Raw genomic sequence first — 6,486 nt, 5'->3', positions numbered from 1 at the left:
GTCCTCCTCCCCCATTAATTATTTGATCTATTCTGATGAAACTTGATAGCTAGCTATATATGTGTCTTGAATCATCAGTATGCGTAACCAATATGTGTCTCCCGTTCAAAAGTGTCATAGTTATAAATATGCATGCATTTGCATATTTATAACCTTGATTCTTTCGAATTGTCCAACGCTATCCATGGACAGCCCGAGTATGTGTAGATTGGGTTCGTTTTCCCATATGCTTTGCCCCGGATCCAACGCATAAATTTCGTTAGTGCCTCCCCTGTTGTTCTCCGGGTACACATCCTCTCTGTTTATTGCAGAGACGTGTATCAGGAGAACAGCGGGGAGGTGCTGCCGAAATTTTGCGCCGGATCCAGAGCATAGCATGGGAAAATGAACCCAATCTACACATACACGGGTGGGATTAGGACCTATCATTACCTATTAGAGTGTAGGTTGCATGGACGTAATAAAATTGACAAAATAGATAAACTGATGAATATATACATGGTGAATTACATATATAATTGTTGTGTGTCCAGTAGCTCTGAAAGTCAAGATGAGTGACCGTGCGTGGATGTATACTGGTCACACTGGTCAGAACAAATGGAGCGCTGAATGGTTCACAAAAACCAAGGGGTTTGTGCAAGCCGCATTTGCAAATGGCCAAAAGAAAACCTGGTGCCCCTGTTTCCGGTGTGGCAATTGGGAAAAGAAGACAGAGGCTGAAATGGGCAAACACCTGCAGAAGAGTGGTTTTACGCCCGATTATACGGTGTGGACATTTCATGGTGAGTCTGCCCAACGTGACCGAGCTGAGGTGGATCATCGTCGCACCGACGAGCATGGTACCGGGATGGAAAACATGGTGCAAGGCTATGATGATGCTCGGGATTCGGACGAGGAGATGGAGGAATCTGCAAATGCTTTCAATGAAATGTTGGAGTCTTCAAAACGTCCGCTCCACAAGCACACTGAGCTTTGTCAGTTGGATGCCATCTCACAAGTAATGGCTCTGAAGGCTCAGTTCAACTTGGGTAGAGAATGCTATGACGCAATTATGACAGTATTTGGACGCTTTCTACCCAAAGGCCATGTAATGCCTGCAAACCTGTACCAGTCGGACAAAATCCTCCGTGCACTGAAGATGCCCTATGAGAAGATACATGCCTGTGAGAAAGGATGTGCCTTATTTAGGCTTGACTATGCGGACTTGAACTATTGTCCCATTTGCAAGTCTTCCAGGTATATTATGGTAGACAACGGTATGGGTGAGAAGACACAGACCAAAATCCCCGTTAGTGTTCTTCGGTATATGCCAATCGTACCAAGACTTCAACGTCTTTTCATGGTCGAAGAGACGGCCAGACAGATGACATGGCACAAAACAGGCAAACGAACCGAACTAGATGCAGATGGGAATCTGATGATGGTACACACATCGGATGGTGTTGCGTGGAAATTTTTTGATGAATTACATGCTGACAAAGCGGCAGATCCGAGGCATCCTCGAGTCGGCATCAGCAAGGATGGGTTCAGTGTGTTTGGTATGACAACAGCCCAATACAGTTGTTGGCCCGTATTTGTCTTTCCACTCAATCTCCCCCCCGGACATATTATGCAAAGAAAGAACATTTTCCTGATGTTGATAATTCCAGGACCCAACTATCCGGGCAAAAATATGAATGTGTACATGCAGCCGCTTAAGGACGAATTGCAAGAAGCCTGGGATAATGGGTTCAAGACATACGACGCCTTTAGCAAATGGAACTTCATAATGCGTGTCTGGTACATGTACTCGACGCATGACTTGCCGGCGTATGCGCTATTCGTTGGCTGGTGTGTGCATGGAAGGTTCCCGTGCCCCACATGCAAGGGAGCTCTTGAGTTTCGTTGGCTTCAGGCCGGTCGCAAGTTTTCTTGCTTCGACATGCATAGACAGTTCATGGATCCTCGCCATAAGTTCAGGAAAGACAAGAAGAACTTCATCAGGGGTAGAGTTGTCAAAAACTCTGCACCACCTGCATTGACAGGCCAACAGACCCTGGATCAGTTAAACGCTCTCGAGCCAGATCCACAACGTCCAGCGTACTTCAAGGGGTATAATACTAAGCACGCGTGGACTCACAAAACATGCTTATGGGATCTGCCTTACTTCAAAGACCTCCTTTGCCCACACAACATCGACGTGATGCACACTGAGAAGAATATCACCGAGGCACTTTTTGGTACATTGTTCGGCATAGATGGGAAGTCAAAGGATAATACTAAGGCTAGAGTCGATCTGGAGGCGCTATGTGATAGGCGGTTACAAAACATGAAAGAACCGAAAGGAAAGCAGAACTGGACGAAGCCAAAGGCATGGTTCAATCTTGGAAGGCCAGCTATGAGGGAAATTCTCTTGTGGGTGCAACAGCAGTTGATGTTCCCCGATGGGTATGCAGCGAATCTAAAGATGGGAGCGAATCTTGATAAACTGAAGATATTTGGTCTCAAGAGTCATGATTGGCACATATGGATTGAGCGGGTAATGCCGGTGATGTTGCGTGGCTTCATCCCTGAGGATGAATGGCTAGTACTGGCAGAACTCAGCTATTTCTTCCGTGTTCTTTGTGCGAAAGAACTATCGCCTGGCGTGCTAGAAGAAATGGAAGAGTTGGCGCCAGAGTTGATCTGCAAGTTAGAGAAGATCTTTCCACCGGGCTTCTTTAATCCAATGCAGCATTTGATTTTGCATCTCCCGGCCGAGGCAAGATTTGGGGGGGCCCGTGCAAAATCGTTGGTGCTACCCAACTGAGAGGATGCAGAAGACGCTTCGAGAAAAATAAACGTAGAATTGAAGCATCGATGGCTGAGGCATTCATCACAGAGGAGGCGGCAAACTTCGTAACAGCGCACTACGAAGCCAAAAATCATCATTTGCATAATCCGAAGCCTCGGTACAATGCCGACGAGCCTAAAAAGGGTGGATCCAACCTCAGCCTATTCAAAGGGAATCTCGCACCAGCTAGTGTTTCACATCCAGTATCTTTGGATAACGAAGAATGGCGGACCATTTCGTTGTATATCTTCAACAACCTGATAGAAGTGCGGCCGTACATCGAGTAAGTTCTCGGTACATTGTTTTGCAACCTCTATTTCCTTTGAACTACTCTTATTCCTGGATATGTCATACAGTCGATACGTCGCCATATTCTCGTATGGAGCGGAGATCCAAAAGGATTCCGTCGAAGAGTATGAGCTTCTCGCAAAGCAAGGAGGTGGCTATCCTGGTTTCATCTCTTGGTTCGAACAAACGGTAATTTCTATTAGACAATTTAATTACATTTGCTAATTTGTGCATAATGCAACAATCCCCTTTCATATTAAACTTGTAGGCTAATTCAGAGTCTATGGACGCCGAATTGAGACAACTCGCTAATGGTTTTGACTATAAGGTCCGTTCATTTTACAAGTACGACATCAACGGGTATCGCTTTCGTACCTATGGCAAAGAGCTATCTATGGCCGACCGAAAGTCTACAAATTGTTGTGTATCTGCTATCGGCGAAGGAGGTACCGAGTATTATGGGAGAGTTGAAGCAATTTATGAACTTCTGTTCTATGGTGAAAACCCACCGAATGTCGTAGTCTTCAAATGTTATTGGTTTCAGCCGAAGGAGACTAGAAGGATTCATGAACATATAGGGCTAGTTGAAATCAACCAAAGCACTCATTTAGATGTTCCTGATGTCTATATTATGGCTCAACAGGCGACCCAAGTATTCTATCTACCGTGGGCCTGCCAAACTAATCCAAATCTGAAAGGTTGGGATGTCGTTTATGAAGTGCCACCACGTGCTAGACTTTCTCCCCCAAAGGAAGAGGATTATGAACCTCACATTAACCCAGACACATATGAAGGAGAATTCTTCCAAGAGACACGTCTTTCCAAAAAGCGTTTCAAGAACCGCTATACTTCACCCCAAAACATTGAAGTAGACAGCGACAATGAATCCGACATCACCCCAGAGGAGGAACAAGAAGAGCCGGAACAAAAAGAGGTTACTGCTGCGGATGACCTATCAATGCTTGAGCGATTACGTCAAGGTGGCCTTGCACATGTTGATGCCAATGAACCCTATGAGCCCATCATTGATTATAGTGATGATGATGATTATGCATTTATTGATGATACTGATCGAGATTATTAGTAGTGTCAGGTATTCAATTTTTTTATGTTGTACTTGATGATGATACACTTAAGTGATATACATATTATTATTCATGTCGGTACTTTTTTTTATGTTGTACTAATTTCGTTTATTCTTTGTCATGGCAGGTGTTGAAAGATGGTGGGCGTTGGTCTGGAGCGCGCCGAGGCCCCTTCTTCGTTGGCGCGTGGTGCGAGGTCTTCCATTCCACACGTACCTCTCCGCTGAGCGCTGCTGGACAGTATGGCGACACCGCCGGGCCCTTCTTCGTCAACTGCGGTGCCCAGCAGGGGACGAGGTAAGAAGAAGAGAGGAGGTGGAGCACGTGGTCGCGGGAGAGGAGGTAGGGTGACTCTTACGGCGCCTTCCTCGCCATCGCCCCCAGCTGTTTCACCCGAGCACATGACTGCTAGGGTGGACTCGTCTGAGGAGGAGGCTGCACGGACTCCGGTCCACGAGCCTCCGGTCCACGGGTCTTCGGCCCACGAGCCTCGGGTCGACGGGCCTTCGGCCCACGAGACTTGGGCCCACGAGACCCCGGAGGAGCACACGTCTGGATGGGGTACCTGGTCGGGTCAGCCTGAGGATGGCGGGGAGCCGAGTGGCCATGCTGATGATGGCGGGGAGCCGACTGATGAGGAGGGGGAGGAGGGGGCAACGTCTACCAGCGTGGTGCTACACGGCTCCCGTCCGTGCCGGCGACCCGCGAGCAGAGGTGGTTGATTTTCCCTGATGGGGAGAAGTAAGTGCATTTAATCTTTTTGTACCTTCTACATTCACGTTTCTTCAAATAACTGATGTGTTGGCCTTGTCATGCTGCAGGGGTTGGGACCACCATGAAAGTGTCCGCCGGCCCAACTCCGTCCTTGGAGTTCTGATTCGGCAAAACTTCCCGGGGTTTGTCACGTTGCCTGGTGAGGGTCGGCTTCCAGAGGTTGGATTGACTTGGGAGCACTACTTGGCTGCCCCGGCCCCGCCGGGTGAGATTATCGACAGTGTCTTGTGCAAGACGAGGGCAGACATCGTGATCAGAAAGTTCTGGGTAATTGCTCCTTTACGCAATTTAAAATCTTCAACTAGCTAGTTATTAATTGTACTAATCAATATTGTCTCATTTGATTGCAGACATTCTACAGGTGTGAGGAGGGATACGAGGAGGAGGCGGATCATGTTATCCACAAGGAGTGCAAGCGCCTACTTCAGAACTTACGGCATGAGGTTCGGGTGCAGGCTGTTCGAGACTACTACGCCGGGCGTGGTATCAAGAAGCCCAAGCAGGAGTGCCGCAATAAGTTCTTGAGTAAGGAGAAGTACATGAAGGTAATTCTTAAGGCCTTGTACTTACTTCCTTCATTTAGTAATTCATAGCCTTAGCGCTCAAGTTTCTATTTGCTAACTTAGGCCCCTCCAAGATGGTGTGCGGATCGGATGGATTGTTGGGAGGTGTTGGTCAATGCGTGGTGCTCAGAAGAATGGCTGGCCACCCACAAAGAGGCCAAGGACAAACGTGCCCAAATGGAACGTGTGCACACCACCAAGGCAGCTCCAACTTATTTCAGTACGGCCGGAACTAGGTATGTGGTTTGCTTCATGATTCATGCAATTCATTCATCATGCTAGCTTTAGCCCTTTAATTACTAATTTACTTTGTTTCTCTCTTTCAGGCACGCTACAATAAGGCGGATAAGGTGCCAGAGGTGTACGACCTGTATGCCATGGCCCACACTGGCCCTTACAAGAAAGTCAAGGCATTCTCTGCGTCTGACCTTGATGATCCAAAGAACTTCACCAACATCTCCGCCCACGAGAAGCTCGTGCAATATAGAGATCAGGGGAAGGTGAGGAAAGGGGAGGACTTTAACCCGAGCCAGGGTCCCATTGATACAGAGCTGCTGATGATATCTGGTGGCGGGAGGTCCCATGGCTCCATAGCCATGGGAGATGGACTTATCCGTTGTCCTAGCACTCTCACGGAGATCAAGGCGCGCCAGTCGAGCTCCGCTCCTGAGATAAGGCCTCGTGAACGGCCAGTCCAACTCGCCATCAAGGTTAGTTATACGTACTCAGCTATCTTTCTCCATTACATTGTGTGCGCTTCCATCAATGATTACAAATGGTCATGTGAGTGGTGTTGCAGGCTGCTATACAGAGTGAGAGAGATAGAACGGAGAAACTTTTGGCGGAGGCGGCGGAGTGGCAGCGGGAGTTGGAGGAGAAGACGACAAAGATGTTGGAGGAGGAGAGGGCACGGAATGACATGCAGGCAAGGGCCATGTACGAGCTCCTTGTGGTAAGTTTCTTC

This window comes from Triticum dicoccoides, chromosome 1B, assembly GCF_002162155.2.
Source record: "Triticum dicoccoides isolate Atlit2015 ecotype Zavitan chromosome 1B, WEW_v2.0, whole genome shotgun sequence".
Lineage (NCBI taxonomy): Eukaryota > Viridiplantae > Streptophyta > Magnoliopsida > Poales > Poaceae > Triticum > Triticum dicoccoides.
The sequence above is the reverse complement of the archived record's forward strand: the minus strand, read 5'-3'. Positions refer to the sequence as shown.